Here is a 22,239-nt window from a genome sequence, read left to right as displayed (position 1 = left end):
TCAGTGGGTGCTGCCTTCCCTGTCCACGACTGATTCTAGAGCACAGAGGAGAGACCAGGTCCCTGCCCCACATCACAGTGGCTGCGTGCCCGGCCACGGAAACAGAAAACCACAAGCCTGCGAGAACTGTCTTTGCGGTTCCATCAGCACACTCTTCCTGCTAATTTGGGCTCTGATGCTAGACTGCCCGAGTTTGAATCCCAGCTGTTAACTCTTACACGTGGTCTGAGCCTAGGGAAGTTATTTCCCTGTGCCTCAGTCTTCTCATCTGAAAAACTAAAATAAGAACAGAGTCAACCAGTTGGGGCTGTTGTGCAGACGATGTGCATAGTAGGCCCACAGCAGGTGCAAGCTGCGGTCTCCTCTCTCATCGGGCTCACCGGGACTCAAAGGAGCACCTCCATTCAGAGCTCACTTGCTTCTTGGTGGAAGCAAAAGGACACCACTCAAAGCAAGTGATGTTATGTGATCAGTGTCTCCTCCTTCCCCGCTAAACCATCAACGTCCCGAAGACTGTTTGCTTTCTTTGTTCCCTACTCCAGTCCCTAGATATTTCTTGAAATCCAAGAATATTATATCTACAAATGTTTTTGAACAGCCCTTAGAGATTAGGCACTTGGGTAGGCTGGAGGCGGAGGCCAGAAATCTACCACCAGGGCCCTCGGAGAACTTACTTCGATCTCCCAGGAACTCAACCCTTCACAACTTTGGCACAAGGCTTACCAAATGAGTGCTACAGAAAGTGAGGCCATCCTAATAGAAAACGCTTAGGAGCCAGGCACTTTGTAGAGCAATTTAGATGCTCCATCTAGTCGAAACCCCACAACAATGCTTTGAGGTAGGGTATTGATTTGCTAGGCCTCCCATCACAAATACAGCAGATTAAACAACAGACGTGTATTCCATCCCCAATCTGCAGTCCAAGATCAAGGTGCAGGCAAGATTAAGTTCTTCTGAGGCCTCTCTCCTTCGCTTGTAGAAGGCTACCTTCTTGCTGTGTCCTCACATGGCCTTTCTCCGGTGACCTTGCCCCCCTGTTCTCTTCCTCTTCTTGTAAAAACACCTGTCGGGTTGGATTCTGGCTTACCCCAACAGCCTCATTTTAATTTAATCACCTCTCTGAAGGCCTATCTCCCAGTTGAGTCACATTCTGAAATATGGGGGGTTAGGGCGTCAACATATGAACCTGGGGGAGACACAGTTCAGCCCATAACAGGTAGATACCATTTTGGGGTTATTATCCCCCTATACAGATGAAGAATCTGAAGCAGGAGAGCTCAAGCACCAAAGGCAAGGGCATGCAACCTGTGGGTGGCAGAATCAGATTTAGAAGCCCAGCTCCACGAATCCAGAATGGGTGCTCTCAACCCGTGCTTCGCTGTGGACTAGAAAGGAATGCAGGGCTGGGGTGGGGTGCATAGGTGCAGGGGAGGGGAGGGGGTGCCGGAGCGGAGCTGCCCCTGGAGTGGGAAGGATGCGTGTCAATGCCAACGCAGGCTGAGGTAGAGGTGAGGGGAGGTGTGGAAACGGGGGTCAGTTCTTTATCTTTTGCTCGCTCAAAAATCCAGGCTCCTGGAGAAGCTGAAGGCCTGGTGGAAAATGATGGTGGCTGACACGCACTGCAAAGCCGGCTGGAAATTGGATTAGCCGATTATCTGCCCGAGCTGTTCCTGAGCTGGGTGTTCAGGAGCGGTTGCGCTAGTTTGTTCCGTTTCTGCCCCGCTCTTGTATTCTGTCTCCATTAGGACAGAGATCAGTCCACTGCCATCTCACTCGGCACGTTCTTCCGGGGGAGGCTGAGTCACGGCCCCGTCCCCAACCCCGGACAAGTGTGGGGTCTCTGTCTCCCGAAGCTGCAGGGAGCGAGCACATCCATGCTCCAGGCATGCCCTTCCCGCGGAGGGAGAAATAGCCCCAACTCCTCAGGCACTAAGAGCCGTCTTGCAGGTACCCAAAGGGGCAGGGGCTCTCCTCTTAAACACGTGGTAGGAAAGAACATGGGGATTCAGATGCCTGAGACTGAATCCTGAAACTGTTACTTATTCTGGGTGTTTGACCCTGGGGAAGGAACTTGGCCTCTCCTAGTCTCAGGTTTCCTATTAGCAAAAAGGGGATAATAGTTCCCACATTTCCAGGCAAGGCGGCTGTGAGGATTGGGGAGGAGCTGGGCAAAGCACCTGGGCAGGAGCTGGTCTATGTAGGTGTCCCCAAAATAGTAGCCACAACTAGTGGAGATCCAGACTCTGGTTTGTAGACATCCCAGAGCCTGTCCTGGGGCGGTTGGCAAGTGTATCACAGTAGGTCGAATGTAAGCTTCATTTGAAAAACGGGACCTCTGTCACTAGGACCAAAACAAGGTGCCTTTCATTCAGCAGGGTCCTCTGCCCTAGCCAGGGTATTAGGACCCCTCCTTACATGCCCTATGACCTAAATAGAACAGGGATCACTCTCACTTGTCATGCAGGCTTTCCAATGAGACACACAAAATGCAAACAAATTAACTGAACTTTGAATTGGCAGAGTCTAAAAACAAAATCCTGTGTCTTGCAAAACCAGATCAACTGCTCGGCACTTTTGGTATGCTCTGACCTAGTTTATTGTGGAGCCAGAGTTAGACTTTTGACTTGTAGCCTTTGGAGAAACACGGGAAACATAACTGATGGTGGTCATTCTCACTCAAGGTGCAGAGTACTAAGTGGCTCTGGAGTAGGTCAAATGGAGCCCGCCTCGAATACAGAATGGCAGTGTGTTATGTTTGCTGGGATGTTAAGGGAAGTTATCTTAATCCCATGCTTTAAAAATGAAATGGTCAGGGTTTTCCAGTAGGTGCATTCTCAGGTCAGTTGTAACCAATAGTGAGGATGATTTAAATCCACAACTCTGCAGGACCTAGGTTGGCAGCGGTCCTGAGAAACGGCAAGGAAGGGGTGAGGAGCTAGGAAAGGAGCTTCTAGGACCTTCTACATCATAATCACATTCAAATCACAGAATCCCCCAGATGGTAGCATGCTGAATAGGGCAAACTTCCTCTCTCTGCATGGAGGGGAGAAAGGGAGTTGAGTCCTGGGGAGATGAATAGACAGCAATTACCCAGGAGAATATAGTGGTTCGCTTTCCTGACTCAGGACTGGCAGTTGCTAACAGAAAGGGGTCTTGCAAGAGAAGAGGGGAGGTAGTGCCTGTGGGCAGCCAGGGGAGCTGTGGGACTCAGCCCCTCCCCCTGGCAAATGGCCCTTTTCAGGCAGCTCTGTGGAGGGACTTGTCTCAGCCAGGAGGAAACATTCTCACACAGAGGGCTGGCATCTGGGCCTGCTTTGTAGCCACGGAGACAGTCTTGCTGTGTCGAGGGAGCAGCTGTTGGCCACCTGCTCACCAGCCTGGGTTAAGCCCTCTTTTGAGGAGCGAGGGAGCCTGGCCTCTAGAATAAAGGATGCATTCAGCACGGCCTGCCTGGGCCATTAGCTTTGGGAGGTGAGCCGTGAGCGGGGTGCCGCGGCCCGGGTGCTTGTCACGTGCCCCACCCTGCCCCACCTCAGGTCCCACACACAGGGCCCCTCCACACCCTGGCAGCTGGCCTGTCTGCCAGCCTTTTTTTGTCTTGGTAGCACCTGCCCCTGCTTCCACTTCCCTGTCCCCGGGGAAGCATCTGTCCCAGAGCCAGGCAGGCGAGTCGCAGGCCAGGCAGAGGCCGGCCAGGCTGGGCTGCTGTGGAGAGATTCGGGGGCTTCGGCCTACTGCCCTTGCCCTTCCACGGGGACCAGCCCAGCTTACCCTCCCAGGCCCCACCTTTGGGGGGAGTGGTGGTTGGGGGGAGTCGGTGGAGGGTGGCTCGGCGGGGATAGGGGAGCAGGGAGATACTCTTTAAAGCTGTAGGAAAAAATGCTTTATGTACACATCCACAACCCGTCAAGAAAGAGAGGAAAGAAATAGACAAGGTGAGGAAATAGAACACGTCTGATAATTGTCGAATTGGAGCAGAGAACTTGATGGGGGCTCGCAGTTCTCGATGGAAGCATCACTGCTATTTGTGAAGTGCAGACTATAAGCCCATGTTCTACAAACACGTTCTTTCCCCCCCTTCATCATCACGAGGCAAGGCTATCCCTGTTTTTGCTTTTTTTTTAATTGATATATTATTGACATCTAACATTTTATTAGTTGCAGGTGTACACCCTCATGATTTGCTATTCGTATATATTGCAAAATGGTCACCGCAGGAAGTCTAGTTAACACGCATCACCTCACATAGTGACAAGTTTCTCTTCTTGTGATGAGAACTTTTAAGATCTACTCTCTTAGCAACTTTCAGACACAGAGTACAGTATTGTTAATTATAGTCACCCTGCTGCACAGGACATCTCCGGGACTGACTGACTTTATAACTGGAACTTACAAACATCCTATTGTTCAATCCTCACCACAGCCTGAGGGAACAGGCATTATTGTCCCATTTACAGAAAGGTACATGTGGCCCTCAGGGGTTATTGCCATGTCTCCAGGCGAATGGCGGGATGGGATTGCAGACCGAACTTGGCCGATGAGCACCGAGCTCTTGGCCATGGCCTTCCATCACTTCCTGGGGCTGGGCTTTGCCTTCCGGGAGAAAAGACCTCTCTAGGTCACTTCTTCTATGGGAGAGCTAAGCCATTTATTTAACTTTTCATCTGTCATTCATTGTCTTCCTCTTTTAACCCAGAGTATAAGCAAGGGCAAGGGTCAAGTCTAAACCTTCTTGGAAGGCAGTCTCTGCTGTCTAGGGCTCTTATCTGATGCACAGTGAACGCCTGGATGCTCCCCGATGATCCAAGGTAACATGGGGCTGTCCTTCCTGTGCATAGATATCCCTGGCCCTCTATCTATAGGGCTTCGATATTAGTTTTTCCAATTCCAATCTCCCTTAAAACGGATTGCAAATTCCATTAGAAGGTGAAGGCGTGGGTGAGGGCAGGTGTGTGGCCTTGGGAAAGAGTGAGGCCTCTGTCCAGAGGAACAGGATCTGCGCCTGGGGGCCCTCTGGGGAGGGGCTTTATAGGCCCTGCCATTACTTAAATATACACAGATCTGGGAATCCTATAAGCCTGAGGCCAGTGAACAGCTGCTCTGCCAAGGGCGTATTTCCTGGTAATTCTCATTTTTATTTGAATGCCCACCTGCCCCATCACTGACATCAGAGCACAGCTGCAGGTCCTGTTTTCCCTTCCTGTCGCCTCTGCCTGTGGTGTGGCCTTGCACTCAGGATGATTAAATAGCTCTGTGGGTGGCCTCACTCTGTAGTGTGTGTGCCTGGGGTGGAGGGGGCAGGCGGGGCCAGGGCGGCTGAGGATTGAGGCTGCCCATCGGGAAGGACGGGGGAGGCTCTGGCGAGGTTGTGTGTGCAGTGGGGGAGGATGGCGCTGGGCAGGGGCAGAGTCTGGGAGCACCTTATGTGGTAGGGGGGAGGAGGTACCCTGGGAACGGACTGCTTCTGAAACCCAGAAAGCTCTGCCCCTTCAGTAACTAAGCAGCCAGCTCTGGGGATTAAAGGGCAAGTGGCTTCATCCAGAACCAGGGCTGGCTGGAGGTTCTTCCAACCTCTGGAGCTTCCCAAGCCCAGCACAGGCCCAAGCCATGAGGACAGGTATGCAAAGTACTGAAAACATTCAGTAATTATAAGTTCTAGTCTCAAGATAAGATGATAAAGTGTAAGGTGTCCTTGTTATTCCAATTGCCCCCTACATCCCCTCTCCCCAGTACTTCCTTGCCTCTGTTCTTCATGGCAGTCCTGGATTCAAATCCTGGATCTGGTTATTTACTCGTTGTGTGATCTTGAACAGTTTCCTTAACCTCTCTGAGCCTCAGTTTCCCTATCTGTAAAATGGGCCCAGCTATTTCCATTCCTGGATATATAAACCTCAAAAATATTTTTATAGACGGACACAAAAAAACTGTTCTTAGTGGCGCTAAGTAGCAACAGTAGCACTTAGTAACAATAGCAAAAGACCGGACACCACACGAAAGGCTCTCAAAAGAAGAGTGGATAAATTGTGGCCCATTCACACAACGGAATTCATAGAGCTGTGAAAATGGATGGTCTCCGGTGATACAGTAGCAACAGTATGGATGAATCTTGGCAAAATAATGTTAAGCTAAAAAAGCAAGTCCTTTTATTAAAATTTAAATATAATCAAAATAAACAATATATTTTAAGTTTCCATATATATACAATAAAACTAAAAAAGAACAAGGAAATGATCGGGGATGGGGTTGGCCTGTTGTAAGGGGAGGTAGGGAAGGATTTTTCTTAATCACCTAGATAAAATTATTTATTTTGTTATTTCGAGAGATTATGGACCGGACGGTTGAAGCCAGTCTTAATAGCTTCTTATGAAAATTAACTACAGGAGAGGGCTGGTACGTTATTTTAATTTGTGACAATATAGGGAAGGAACACATGAGTAGAGGTAAATTACCATTCGTGCTCTTATTCTTGGGTCAGGTGTAGATTCAAGGGTGTTCATCAGATCACTAAAATAAATGACTGAAAAAAAATAATTAAGACCCAAGCATGGACCAATAAGGATAGTATGAATGAATAAAGTATTATAAAGATTAGTTCAGTTTTGTGCACCGAAGTGCATTAAAAATATGATTGCAGACATTACAGGATTGCATTAAATGAGGCAATGTTCATAACAACCTACTAAAGCACTGTCTGGCATCCAGTAGGTACTCAAGAAATCAAGTTAATCTCTCAATTTTCCCAGCCAACCATGGACCTGATCTTGCTTCCCATAAATCAGGATCCTTAGTGCTTTGGTCCTTTAGGGATGGATCCTAAGTCACTCATTAATTTCCTTCTGCTTCCTTCCTCCCTTCCACTACTCTCCTCTCCCTCACTAGAGCAAAGGAAGCTCACCTATCCTGTGGGACAGAGGGATGGGGACAGTATGTATGAGAAGCCTTTGAGACTGTTACGTTCTCCCAGGAAACGGTTGCTTTCCTACATGTCCTGCATTATATCAGTGGATGGAAAGAACAAGACACAACTCCCGAGCCTGGGCAGCTTCTGCAGGTGAAATGAACACAGGGCCATGCTGCTGGTGTTCAGAGAGGTGAGAGCCCGATGTGGTCTGTAATATTCTAGGAGGATGCTGGGGGAGGTGGTCTGGCTTTGCACCCAGAGCGGCATCTGTAGTCTAATGGAAAGAACAGTGGACTTGGACCTGGGGCTGTAAACTTAGGTTAGAAACCTGACCTTTCCCCTTGCTGGCTGTAGGTGGGCAAGTCCCTCAGCCTCACTGAGCCCTGCTTTCCTCATCTGTACTATGCAACTGGGAATAGAAATTAAACACACACACACACACACACACACAATACAAGGCCTACCTGACACGCAGCAGGCATCCGAAAACTGTTTGCTGAATCTGAAAGCTCTCCAGAGCTCCAGGCTTCCTCCAGGGGATTGATAGACTCAACTCCAGTTAGAGTGAAAACGCCTAATTCAGATTTGACAAGAAAGTGTCATCTTGAGTCTCAGTGCTGTTAAGGTTGGTGGAAGAGCTGGGTGACATCTGTCATGGGGTTGGAAGCAGTCCCCTGATTTCTATCCCTGCATCCCAAGCCTCCTATCTGTGGGAACAGAATACCTGGAGAAGATGTGGCAATCACACGTACTGACCCCTTTTCTCAGCTCTTGTGTCAGATAGAACTAAGGAAAGGAGACAACCACAGCAAGCCTGGAAAGGAAAAGAAGTCACTGGAAAGCAATCCTGGAAAACCCTAATGGTGATGGAAGTTGGGCAGATGGTTTGGGGGTGCAGGTGATTTCACAACCCATGGATCTTTCAAAAATCATCAGGCTTGACCTGAAAGCTACCTCCTCTTCCCTCAAAAAAGTGACTTAGTCCAGCCCAGCAGCATGATTAGGTCTAGATCTATGAGACAGACCGGAAGCCCGGGGTGAATTCTGTACTTATTTTCAAAAGATATAACACTCATGATGTGTTAGGCATGGTGCTGAGCTTCTTATATACTTAAGAAAAAATCCTCACAGTATCTAACCATCGGAATGTCTCCAACTATTCATTTTCTAGGTGTGAAACAGACTTGGGACAGTTTCTTAGGTCAGATGGGGTTACCCGGAGATCAATAGTGAAAGTGTGGGGGCGGAAACCAGGCATTGGGGTGGAGGTGGGTGCCACAGACAGGAAGCGAGGGCATCCTGTATTTTAGGTCACACCTGCCTGTCTAGAGACGGGGGTGGTGGCTGCGGATTTTGACCAGAGCGCAGTTATGAGACCCAGAAGGGAGACCCTGGAGGCCCCTAGTGTCCCCACCGGAAATATGTACCCCCATTGCCATTACTGACCTTCTCACACCACCCATCCTGCCTCACCATGTGGAAACTGGAGGGTGACTAGCATTTGACTGGGATAAAGACCTTCGTCTGAAACCTTGGTGAGATCTTGAGCATCAGTGGGAATTTTGGGGAAAGGGGGGCGCTTGAAAAAGGGCCCTTTCAGTGTCCTCATCACTCCAAGGGCTCAGAATCTGTCCAACTTGAAAACGTGACCAGCCTCCTCACTCCTGGTACCCTCCCAAATATCTGAAGCTCTGGGGTATTTGCCTTTTTTTTTTTTTTTTTTACATTTAGGAGCTCTTTTTTTTTTTTTTTTTTGGAGGTAAGGTATATGAAGGTGTTTTATAAATAGTAAAAGGTTACATAAGTGTAAGGCAATGCTTTTCTTACTGCTTCCTATGGAGCTTGCTGCAGGCAGAGGCCTCTGATCTCATTCCCACTGGGAGCCTTTCTCCCCTCATAGGAGCCTGGCCCAGATTTGAAGCCCAGGAGTACATATTATGTAAGATTTGGCTAAACTGAATAGAGCCTCTCTTCCCATTTCAAATTTGGTTAGGTTTATTTCAATTAAAAATTTGTATTAAGTGTTCACAAGGTGCCCAGGCATTGTGCATAGCTGAGGACGTAACAGAGAGTAAAAGATTGCATAGTTCCTGTATTCAAGGAATTTACAGTCCCAGAAAGAAAAAAAGAAGAAAGCAAGACAAAATGGAAATCTTTTGGTTAAATTAAGTTTTAATTAAAACCCCAGTATAGGGGCGCCTGGGTGGCTCAGTCGGTTAAGCGTCTTTTCGGCTCGGGTCATGATCTCGGGGCCTGGGATTGAGATCGGGCTCTGTGCTCAGCTGGAGGGTCCACCTCTGTCTCTCTCTGCCCCTACCTCCTCCCCACTTGTGCTCTCTCTCTCTCTCAAATGAATAAATAAAATCTTAAAAAAAAAAAAAAAGTACCTAAAATGAAGATGGAAGCCTGCTTTGATTGAGGTGGAGACATAGGAAGGAGGAAGCAAAGGAGGTAGAAAGTCTGGGTCAAGTTGGCTAGACCTCACCATTTCCCCTCCAGGCCTTTCCAGGGTTTCTCAGAGGCCAGTTCAAAAAGCATAAGGCTTCTAGAAGAAAATAGGAGAATAGTTTTCTGGCTTGAAGACAGGGAAAGGCTTCTTAGAACCCAAAAAAACGCTAAGCATAAAAGGGGAAAATGATAAATGAGATTATATAAAAATTTAAAACTTCTGTTCATCAAACGACACTGTTAAAATAAACAGGGAAGCCAGGCTGGGAGTAGATATTTACAATACATACATTAGACAATAAACTTGTAGCCAGAATATGTAAAGAACTGCTACAACCCAATGCAAATCAAAGAACAATTTTAAAAACTGGTCAAAGACTCACATAGACACTTCACAAAAGGATGCATATTAATGGCCAATAAACCAAATTAAAAAAAACTGGTTGACACCATCAGTCATTAGGAAAATGCAAATCAGTTTGCCAACAGCTAACTTTGTAAATAGTGGGGCCAGCATTTGAGACAGCTTTGCGTCCTTAACAGTTGGATGGATTCCCAAGAGCCTCTTCATATTTTAGTTATAAAACATTTTCTTATATCCTTTCTCTGCCTCTAGATTATTTTTATCCACAGCACTGAACCCATGAAGGTACAGCTAGATTTTTTTATAGATGTCAATGGTTATATAATCTTTCACTTGTGGCCTCTGAAGCCTCTTTTCTAAGTTCACAAATGACATATTAATATTTCTCTTTGCCAAGGATCGATCTCTCAATGGGCTGCAGTCCCCACCCTCTGTAAACTCAGAAACCCACGTGACTATTAGCATAGTATCATAATGATTCTCCCTTGCCCATAAACAGCTGCATTTGTGAAGGACAAATGACAACCCAAAAGAGGGCTCAGAGACCCCTGTCCAGAGCTCTAAGAGCTAGGGACTAGGGAACATTTGGAAAAATTATGCCAAAACCAACAGTGAGGATATATTGCACACCCACTAGAATATGTGAAATGAAAATCCTAATCACAAGGGTTGGCAAGGATGTGGAATAACTGGAATTCTTACACAGTGCTGGTGGAACCATAAGATGGTACTAAGTACTTTGGAAAGCAGTTTGACAGTTTCTTTAACACTAAATATTGATCTACCCTGTGGCCCGGCCACTCCACTCACAGGTCTCAAAACATGTCCACAAAAAGACATGTACACAGACGTTCATAACAGCTGTATACACAATAGGCAAAAACTTGAAACAACCCAGATAAACAGGACAATGGATAAGCAAATCATGGTCTATCAATTCATGGAAAACACTACTCAGCAATGAAAAGGAATGTACTACTGATAAACATAACTCAAAAAAGAAGCCAGATACAAAACACTGCATTCTGTATGATTCCATTTATGTGAAATTCTAAAACAGGCAAACTCATCTATGATAAAACAACAACAACAGCAAAAACAGAAAAGTAAGTACCTGGTTGCGGATGGGGTGGGATGGTAGCAATGAAACTGTTTGTGAGAACAACTCAGAAACAACTAGGAGAATAAGAAACAGCAAAATAAACTTTAGCTTGGTGAAACTAGATAACATCTACAACCCACAATAATATATGGAGACAGCAGATGGAGAAATGACAAATGACTTACGAGAGGATGGAGGTCAAACCTGACCCCAAAGGGATAAGGTGAAAGGATGGGGTTGTTGACTGACAAGAGGCAAGTTCATTGGCCTGCAGAATCCCAGAAAGGCTCAGGTACCAGAGGAATCAGGAGGGAGAAGGAGGGGTGGATGCTGTAGCAGGACTGTTTGAGAACCTGATGAGAAGTATTCACTACACCCTCTCCACTACTTCCCTAAGACACAATCATTATGAACCCACAAAGCCCTTCTTTTACTTTTCTGCAAACCTGTACCCTTCTCAAGGCTTAGAGTCAGAGAAATCTAAAGCCAGGAAGATCTGCAGGCTACTTCTGTTTTCCCACTCTGTACAATACTTCCCTGACAAAAGAAGGTATAGAGTCAGGTATTTGCTTGAAGAAAGGAAGGGAAAGAGGACATCTTAGGCAGTGAAAAAAACCCCTCAGATTAGTATTGTCAAATATCATCTAGCTACACACATGTGGTACATTATACATCTTCTAGTATTATGCCTTATGCAGTTTTCTACCATAAATGAATCTGTGAGGTAGTGCAGATACTATTATTCCCCATCTTACTGATAAGGGAAACTGAGGCACAGAAGAATTACATGACTTGTCCAAGGTCACACAACTTGTTACTATCTATTCAGAACAAGAGCCCTGGTCCCTTGGTTCCAGGATCAGTATTCCTCCACTATTCAGTGGTAATTGCTACCCCTTTTCAAATTTATGAGTGGGCAGACAAAAAGGAGAATATGCTGTAATTCCCTTTATATGCAATCCTAGAAAATGTAATCTAATTCTTAGAGACAGAGGGCAGATCAGTGGCTGCCTGGGGACAGGAGAGCAGGGCCAAGTGGGAACTTGAGGGACTTGAAGAAATTTGGGGGGTAATAGAGGGCTCACTGAGCTTTTGTTTTGTTTTTAAAGATTTTATATTTATTTAGAGAGAGAGAGAGCACGAGGGGTGGAGGGGCAGAGGTACAAACAGATTCCCTGCTGAGCATGGAGCAGGGCTCCATCCCAGGACCCTGGGATCATGATCTGAGCCAAAGTGAGACACTTAACTGACTGAGCCACCCAGGCACTCCGATTGCTCACTCTTTTATTGTGATGATTTCACTGGCATTTACATATGTCAAAACATCAGATTTTATACTTTAAATATGTACACTTTATTGTGTGTTGATTATCCCACAATAAAGCTGTTTGAAAAAATATGGGCAGAAATGAATCAGTTGCAGGGAGGCCCTACGTTTATCATTTCCACTTTTCGAGCCTCTACAAAACATCAAAAAACATGCTAGACTTACAGAATAATATGGACTCTGCCTTTGTAGAGATATTCAAAAAAGAGAGCCAACATTTACTGAGCATCTGTTATGGACTGCTTATTTTTGTCCCCTCCCCCAAATTCGTATGTTGAAACTCTAACCCCCAGTGGAATGGTATTAGGAGGTAAGCGCTTTGGGAGATGATAGGTAAAGATGAAGTCAGGAGGGTGGAGCCCCCATGATTATGTTAGTGTCCTTATGAGAAGAAGAAGAGACCAAGGTACTCACTCTCTCCACCATGTGAGGACACAATGAGAAGGTGGCTCTCTACAACCCAGGAGTCCGGCTCTCTGCACAGTATCCATACCATGATCTTGGACTTCCCAGTCTCCAGAATTGTGAGAAATAAATGTTTGTTGCTTAAGCCACCTGGTCTATGATATTTTTGTTAACTAAGAAACATCTAATGTATTATCTGAGATTTTTCACTGAACCCTATGTGATGGCCATTACCATCATACCCATCATATTGGTAAGAAGTGCTCAAGCCAGTAATAGTTGGTGTTTCAGGGAGTCAATAACTAACAGTCCTTTTCCCCAATCACTTCCTGAGTTCTGAACTCTGTCTGACTCGGGAGTCAGGCATACAATGATGAAACTATCAACTTTATTACTGATAAAAGCTGGTTTGGAAGGCTTGGCTGAGAGGTGCTGCCAAATGGGTCTGCTAATAGGCTCTCTTGAACCGAACTGAACTCTGAAATTGCAAGCTTCCTCTGGGGCCCCACTAAACTTAGATTAGAGTAGGGGTTGCAGGCTTTCTGGAGACAAGCCACTTTGGGCATGCCCGCTTCCTCTTCCCAAACTCACAGACCAGTGTGTTGCTACTTCCATGGGTAGGACTGAGTAAATTGGGGAACAAGTTGGGGACAGAAGCTACAAATACAACAAAACACAAGGAATCAGAAAAAAAGTATATCCCCAACAGTCAAGAGGGATTCAGACACAGGTCTACATTCCAAAGCATTTACCATTTCAATGGGTTTCATCCTAAAAATTGTGTGCAAAAATAATTTCTGTGCACTAGGTCCTAAATTAAATGGACTAATTTCTTTTCCTTTTTTTTTTTTTTTTTTAAAGATTTTTTATTTATTTATTTGGCCAGAGAGGGACCACAAGCAGGGGGAGTGGGAGAGAAAGAAGCAGACTTCCCGAGGAGCAGGGAGCCTGATGCGGGGCTCGATCCCAGGACCCTGGGATCATGACCCGAGCCGAAGGCAGACGCGTAACAACTGAGCCACCCAGGCACCCCAAAATGGGCTAATTTCTGTGCATCTATTCTGCACAGGTGAGCCCATGATGAGGCAGACTAAGATAAATGCCATGGCCCTTGTCCTCAGGGAGTTCAAGTCCTGATCAGCCATTCTTAAGTTACAGCTTTGACCTCAACTTGCCTCTTCAATATGCCTTCCACTGATCCAGTTTGTGCCTCATCTTACCACAAACAGGACTACTACATGTGGCCCCAGTACACAGAGCTCAAACCCTTTGCCTTTATTATGCTATTCCTTTTGCCTGGAATCCAGTTCAATATAGTTTTTGAGCATCTTCTGTGTTAGGACTGCAGGAGATGGAGCTACAAAGAGGAATCCTATCTGGCTACTGGATATTGCAAAGCTTGGTCTTTCAATGTCTAAACTCTATCCATCTTTCCAGGTCCACTTCCTTTAGGAAGCCTTCTCAGGTTTCCCAACCAGGTGTGATCTCTGATCTTTGGTTCTTTGGCATATTTGAATTGTAGCTTTGAGTGGTGCTTCTAACTGCTCATCAGTGACTCCTCAGCCATACCTACCAAGGGGACACAATGGAAACACTCAATTCCATGACTCATGTCCATAGCAGAATCCTGGAAAAGCTGGTCTTTCATTCCTTTGTCCCAAAATTTTGCTGCCTAGCTTACAATGGGCAGAAGAGGACATGTTAATGGGTGGCAAGGCTACCACTTATTGGCCTGCACCTGAATCTTGCTTTGTCACCTCCTCCTCTAATTCACCTTTGCCTTAGTAGCTGCTGACACTCCTTTCACCTTCCGGTTGTTGTGGTTACTGGTCCTCTTTGCCTTCCCGTCAGTCCTCTCACCTCTGCCTCTGTACTTCAAGCGTGAATGAACCTCAGCCAGATGGCCTTGACTTCTCCCACAGCCCACAGTCTCTGTCCACTCTTTCAGCCCATTCCATAGTCCAAGGTCCAAGTCCATCCCAGGAAGCAAAGCTGCTCTGGCCCGGGGCCAGAGCCAGATTCTATCTCAATGCAACCCTAGGGACTCCTTTAGGTTTTTCCAGGTTTAGACTTACCAAATGTCTCACCAGACCAGGGAATATGGTCATATCTTTTTTTTTCCTGCCTGTATAGGAGCAAGGAGTGGGAGGACCTCTTCTATTACTAAAGAATTTTGGTTTGCAAAATAAACTCAACTCAAACCAGCATTAATAAAGGGAGGGGAGGGGTTGGCCAGAGTATTCAGGAATCCCATGGAATCTAGACGGGGATGTAACCTGGTTGGGATCAGAAACAATGAACAAAACCTCAGGAACCCAGAAGCCCTGTCTCTCTTCCCACTTTGGTTTCTCTCTGTGTATCTGCCACACTCTTTTCTCTGCTTGCATACTGTTTTTCTGTTTCCTAGTTCCCAGTTCCCATGGCAAAAAATTGCCAGTAGCTTTCATGTTTATATATGAGTCCTGACACAAAGAAATCAAGAGAGAAAACATTCTATCTCTCAGTCTTGGGTCCGAAATCCCCAAGTAAGAGCCTGATTGGCTCAGCTTGATTTGAGTGTGTTTCCTGGATCAAGGAGGCAAGAAGGCAGGACACAGCAGCTTCCGCTGCTACTGTGTGGAGGCAAGAGGGGAAGGAGAAATTCCTAGAGAAAGAGGTACTGAAAAGTGTCTAAAGGGGCATCTAAAAAGTGTCTCCTAGACCCTTCTATGGAGTGGAGCACATATCGACAGCCACTGTCTCTAGGAAACAAGTCCCCCCATTCTGCATCCAGCTACTGGTCACTATTGCTGGTAATATCCTTATTTATAGGTGTTCCCTCTTCCCCAGTCCCTAACCCTCCTTAAGCTCCTAGAGGGCAGGGACACTCTTAGAGCTCTTTGTAATCCACACACCCCCAACACACACACACACACACACACACACACACACACACACACTGCTTATCCAGCGCCTACACTCAGCTGATTCACCTGGTGGCTGCTGAGAGAATACTGAGATGTACCAATAATTTTTCTGAGCCCCTTATACATTAACTCATTTAATCCTTGAAATAATCCTACGAGGTAGAAACATTTGAGGAGACCGAGGAGGGTAAGTAACTTGCCCAAAATGACACAGCTAGTAGGTGGTAGAGCCAGGATTCAAAGCCAGGCAGTGTGATGCTCAGGTTTGGAGTCCTAACCTGCAGACCCTACTACCTTTCCAGGAATGTTTGGTGAGTTTCTACCTTGCTTCTCAGGTTTTTTCAAGTGAGCCACATCTGTATATGCACACAGGCCGCAGTGTCTCTGGATAAGATGAAAAAGTAGAAGTCAGGAATTAATTGGCCCTCCTTCCTTAGGTGGAGTGATCTCTCTCTTTTATGTCCACACCTTACCTATGTATAGGTAGGACCTGTAATTCTTTTCTCTACTGATCTGTTTATATGTCTGTTTTGCATACATGACCAGTGGGGTTCATTTTTAATATTTACTTAATATACTTTTTATTTTAAATAAAAGTATTCCTGGGTAATTAGTTTTAAGTTATATATGTAGAAAAAAAACATAATAAAAATTAGCTATTTCTTATTCCTCTCTCTCTGCCCCACTTCCTTTTCCAAAGAGAAAATCACTTTCAACTCTAAGTTACTCATCTGGTATGTCCCCTACATTTCCAACTCACAGAGTGTGCTGCTTGCTTACCAATTTTAGACATTAGTCATAAACTTCCTATAATGGCAATGAGGATTTTAAATTCATGTACATTCCCTCCTTCTCTTCTTCTAGCCCTCCCCTATTTCTGGTTAACAATGCTTTTGTTATCATAATTGTATAAATATTGTTTACTATTAAACCAATTAATGTATTTTAATTACATATCAATTCTTGCACATATTTTTTTGTTTTTCCTGGGGTTAATAATTGCCTCTAATTTTCCTTTGTTTAGTTTTATATCAACACTTGACTAAGTTCTCTCACATACTCCCATAGCTCTGTGAAACACTGCTCAATAACATTTCCACATAGTTAAGTCTGTCAGATATCCCACACCCAGATGGCTCTCCTGGAGTTCTCTGACTCCCTGATTAGAGATTGGTTGAGCTTTCTGCTATCTAGCTGTTGTAACCCTTTTCTTTGCCAACTTCCTGAGAATTCCTTTCACCTCTCTCGTCCCCTAATTCTTGTCTCCCACCTATCCTCTGTTTTTATTTTGACAGAGCATATTTTCCAGTAGTAGCTTTCTAAGGAAGAGTACACTGAAGATAATTTTTTTGAGACTTTTCTGACTGAGAATCTAATTCTCTGCCTATTCTTGATTTGGGTGGTACAGAATTCCAGGTTGAAAATGGTTTTCACTTAGAATTTTGGAGGCATTACTATTGTCTTCCATTTTCAATATTGTGATTGAGAAGACTGATGTCGTCCTGATTCCTACTCAACATTTTTGGTCTGTTCCCCAGTCCCCCTCACTGTGTTCTCTCAACTTGTAGGATCTCCTTTTTGTTTCAGGGTTCTGAATTTACAGTGATGCAGGGCTTGATGTGAGTCAATATGAACATTCAATATGAACACGTGATAGGCTTTGTCAATTTGGAGATATATGCTTGACTTTGGGGAAAATTTGCTTATATTATTTCTTTGATAATTTCTTTCCCACTGTTTTCTCTGTCTCCCTCTTCCCCCCTTGCACTTCTTTTAGTTAGAAATAAGGCTCCTAGGCTTTATCCTCTAATTCATTTTTTTTGCTATCATATTTTTAATTTCCAAGAGCTTGTACTTTTTCTCTGATTATTTTTTTGCAAAACAGAACTCTGTTCTTGTTTCACAAATGCAATATTTTCTCCTATTTCTCTAAGGATATTAATGATGGATTTTGTTTTGTTTTAGTTTGTTTATTTTTTATTCTGTTCCCTCCATTGTTTCTGTTTCTCTCAGGTTCCTTTTTGCCATTTGTTTTAGTCTCTTTAATGTCTGAGATTTTGCTCTAAGGTCTGGCAATTCTTGGTTGTTCACTCATATTTAAGAGCAAAGCACTAAGAGTGTCATTGGAAGCTCTGTGTGCATGAGCAGGGCTTTTAGAACACTGTTTTTTTGTGTTTTTTTTTTTCCCCATGGGGAGCCCCAAATGTCGGCATCTATAAGTCTCCTTTATGGAGGAGTTTTGTCTTACTATTCAAAAGAGATTCCTCTGGGGCTGGGGCAGGAAGGAGTAAACAGCTTCTTGGTGATCAAAGCAGAGGGGGCCTGTGATCTGTTTTCCAGGGTTGTCTCCAGGGAGCAGCAAGATGCTAGAAAGGAAGGGCTGGGAGGGCAAGGGGTCCATAAGACAATACTGTAAAAGGTTCCTGTTCAGCAAAATAAGTAACACAGTAGCAGGGGGCTGCTGGACCTGATCACAGATAAGGATTATAACTGTCTGAGCAGAAACCTGAGTGGACACAGGATCAAAGATCAGAGGGCCACTCATTCCCACTACTTCATGCCTTGGTGCTATAGAAAGCTTCATAACACTGATACCAGTTTGCAGAGAGGTACCTTAGATAGATCTGATTCTTATTTTGTTTTTTGCTTCTCAAGCAGTCTGTGGAATGGATGCTCAAATTCAAAAGATTACGTTAAGCTATAAGAAGTAAAGAAAATAGTTAATGGACTGGGATTCATAGCTGATATGTATATATTTGCATATAAACTAATGCCAAGTGTACCAAACAATATTGACCTAAAATAAATTCCTAGGCCTCAAGTGCAAGAGTTCTGGATAGGCTTCTGTTGGCTCCCTGGCTGCCCTCAGCTTCTACATGGCAAGTCTACCTACATCCATCATTGCAGGAGGCTGCAGAATGTGTCTTCCTGCTTGCACATCATCAGGGCATTGCCACCCCTCCAATGGGAAAGGCAAATGAATGCAGTTGAAACCCCTAACATTCCTGGAGAGAATTTTAGTCCTTTCGCTTAAGAATCACACGTGTGTGTGCACACAGGTACACATAGGTGCACACATGGAGTAGGTTCCTAACTCAAGTATTCAGGGTACAGATGGGGGAACCAAGCTCATTTCCAGGCTGATTCCTGCCCTGGGGTCTCCAGGCAGAGCCCCTAGTGCCTCTAGAGATGTAATCACAGTCCCAGGTGTCTGGGGCAGCTGGGGGCTTGCTCTGCTTCTTACATAGTTTGATCGTTCCCGAAAGTCAAGGTGGAGAACAGAGATGGTGTCAGGGCATGGAGGCCCACAGGAGGATGGCAATGGGACTGCACTCCCTCCTGAGCACTAGTGAGGAGCCGTCCTCCCTCCTCTCCCCCATCTCCCCGGGAGGGAGTCCTCGTGCTCAGGCAATGTGTCACCATATTTTCAGCAATTCCGCTAAGTTGTGTCTCGGAGAAGTGAAAGACAAATCTCCAGAGGTTTGCGTGTTTGATTCACACCTAGCACGGCAGCTGTCTGCTACCAGGGGAAATACCGCTGTGCAGATTTCCAGCAGTAGCCAGAGACTAAGTCTTCAACCTCACAGTCATTTTGCTTGTCCTGTTGTTGAGGCCTTGGGGAAAAGTGTGAATGAGGCACTGCCCCCGCTCCTCGCTAGGAATGATTCGGGCACTAGCACTTTGGGAAAATAGAACCCTGGCCGGGGGTGGGGGGCACTTAGCCAGCAGTGGCAATAGCCTCCTCATCATACCCATAGGGGAGAGGCTGCTCTCTTAATAGATGCATACTGATGGCATTCTAATAATACTCTGTGCTTATCTCAAAGGACCTTAACCAGAGAGCCTCATTAAAATCTCATGACAGCCTCATGAAATATACAAAAGATTCTGTGCTCTGTGTGTCAAAGAGAGAAACTGAGTCCTGAATGACTGGCTGTGTGACCCACGATTAACCTGTAACAAAAAGCTCCAGAAATCCCTATTTATTCTCATCACCTCTCTCTTCCTTTCTTCATTGTCTTTGAGCATATTACCCATTTAACAGTACGGTTTATTACTAGACCGCTAAGTATGTACATAGAATCTGATGCATTAAAGCCAAGAAAAAAAAAAAAGTCCAATTCATAATACAAATGTCTTAGGGGATGATCTTTCTTATGCAGGAGCAATTTTTTCACTTTAAGATGATTCCCCTTGGACGTCCATTAATGGTAAGCTTTCCTGGTACATTTAAATATTGACTGATGGATCTTTTCACAGAAAAGTAGAGAAGGCAGAGGGGGATGCTATTTGAAGCTGAAGTACCTGGCTGTCAAGGAGCAGTGAGGAGCAGCCGGAGATGAACAATGATTTCTGAAACGATGGTGTAAGCCAATGAGTATATAGAATTGAGTCACAAAAATGCAACTCACACACAGTTTCAGGGCCATATGCATTTTATCATTTTATGAACGTGAGCCTCGCCTATGGCAGTATAAACCCAGAAGTGTAGAACCCCAGGGGGGCTTTATGGAGCCTTGGTGGGGTGAGGCTCAGGGGGGTGGAGGGGTCTGCCTTGACAAAGAAGACACCAGAGATCCCTGCCAAATGGCCTTACAGAGCTTGGCTACCTGAAAGGCTGGGACAGCTGCAGTCCTGGAGTATCAAGAGGGCCATAGGTGATTGGCAGGTAAAGGCCCTAGATCTAGATGGAGTTTATTGTTCCCTCCCCCCATGTATGATGTCCTGGATTCAGAAGCGGGGGATCACTTCAGTGCTGAAAATTTGCCTGAATTTTAATGCCCTTGGGAGGCAGCATGTACTCCTGAGAACATAATAGAGCTGCATTCAACTATGGGCTCAGCCACTTCCTGCACAGGATTTCTCACTTCTCCCAGCCTTAGATTCTGCATCTGAAAATGGAGACGGTACCTAACTACCTTGCAAAGAGGTGATAAGCCTTAGAGATGATGTCTGTGAAGGATTTGCACTGAACAGGCACTCAAAATTGGTAGCTATTAGTTTTCTTGGAAGAGAGGCTGAAATCCCAATAGGGGGAAAGAGAAAGGCTGTCCCTGCCACACAGGGTTGGGAGAGGACTTCAATAAAGAGCGGATGGATAGTCAACACCCCCTCACGCCTCCCCCTCCCCGTGCCTTAAGTGCAGGCCTGCACACATCCAGCAGCACTGGGGCCAGGCCTGGCCGGCACAGCTTGGAACTTTGCATCAGAAGCAGCATGGTGCCAATTAGGTACACCCCTCTGGGACCTTGAGTCAGGAGCTGGTGATGCAAAAAAATGAGGTGGTGGAGAATCCACTTTGGGGCTAGCGGGCAGCAGCATCCGGTTTCCAGGGCAGCAAAGCCGGCCGCGGGGTCTGGGGAGTCCCAGCTGTGGTTGTGGAGCGGGCTGAGGCATCTGGTACCTGCTGGTACCTGCTGGGCGTTCATCAGAGTGGTTTGGTGGAGGGATTTTTGGCTGCTGAGACTCCCTTTGTTCTTATCTGTGTTCTGAGACTGCCCGAAAATTCTTCGGGTTACCCCGAACTGCCTTCAAAATTTTTTTTTTCTCTTTAAGTTAGAGAAAGTTCATTTCTGTCCTTAGCAACAGGAACTTGACTCGTATACCTTTCCAAACCCCTCAACTTAAAGTAGTTCCCCCTGTTTCTGTTTCCTTGATTGTGTTAGTCACTATTGGCAATTATTTTTCCCAATTTGCTATTTGTTCATGACCTGTTTTCCTCCCCTGAACGCAAGCTGCCTGAGGGACCTCCTCCCCATCCTCACGGGGGGCCCCTCGACTGCCAGGCACTGAAGTCTGCCCATGTTTTTTTTCCATAAGCATCCCCACCTTAAGCATTCACAGCCTGGGAAGTCAAGCTTTTCTGAAACCAGTGAGTCATGGAGCCTCTCCCCCAGAGGCCCCTCACTGACTTTCCCCAGCCTGCTGCGGCTAGTGGGACAGCCTCGTCTTCCACAAAGAGCTGGTCCTTGGCGGGGCCCAGGGCCTTGGAGGATACAGGAGCATCAGGGCAAAGCATCTCATCCGGACGGATGGAGCTGGGGCTGGGCAGCCACCCAAGACACTGCATTCCTGGATGACAGCTTTTCTCTGGAATCAACGCATGACTTTTTCCATGGCCTCAGTCTTCCGGCTCAGGGGGCTGGGTGCCACGTGAGCCAATTTCTCTGTGTGTGTGCTGTGTAAGTTGACTGGTGGTGCAACTGAGCCTGGGGCAGAGAGTTCAGACATTAGCTGCTCTATTTTAAGATCCCCAGTTTTGTCTGTTTCCCAGCAATCATCACTTGATCAGAGCAAAGGGAAAGAGCGGTGGGGAAAAGGAGGCCCAAGCCACAGTCGCTCATTACTTCTAGCTGGGTGGAAATTCCCATTCTTTATGGACGCAAAGCCCCTCCCCTGCCCTAAAAACCAGTGACTCAGAATTCTTCACCGGTCAAGGTCAGGACAAAGTCCTGCTCAGTTTAATAACAAAAATCAGGATAGCACTGCATTCTTTGCATGTATCTTAGACTTCTCAGAGCTCATTCACACACTTTCCCGCCATTTGATGCCTAAGACAGACATCATTACTCCCTGTTTACAAGTGAGAAAACCGAGACACAGAGAAGTCGGTGGTTGCCCATGGTCACACAGCTCGCTTAGTCATAGAACCAGTCACAGAGACTAGATCTCCTGAGTTTTACATTACGTTTTGTCAGTCCAGTAAATAGCCATTTGTTATCTTCGCTCCCTATCCAGGTGCCTTTCCTGTGTGCTCATGAGCATCCATGTGATGGAAAAAGAAGC

This window comes from Mirounga angustirostris, unplaced genomic scaffold (assembly GCF_029215605.1).
Source record: "Mirounga angustirostris isolate CCGP_5_RB_7025 unplaced genomic scaffold, mMirAng1.0.hap1 SCAF_6, whole genome shotgun sequence".
NCBI lineage: Eukaryota > Metazoa > Chordata > Mammalia > Carnivora > Phocidae > Mirounga > Mirounga angustirostris.
This window is presented reverse-complemented; position numbering follows the sequence as displayed.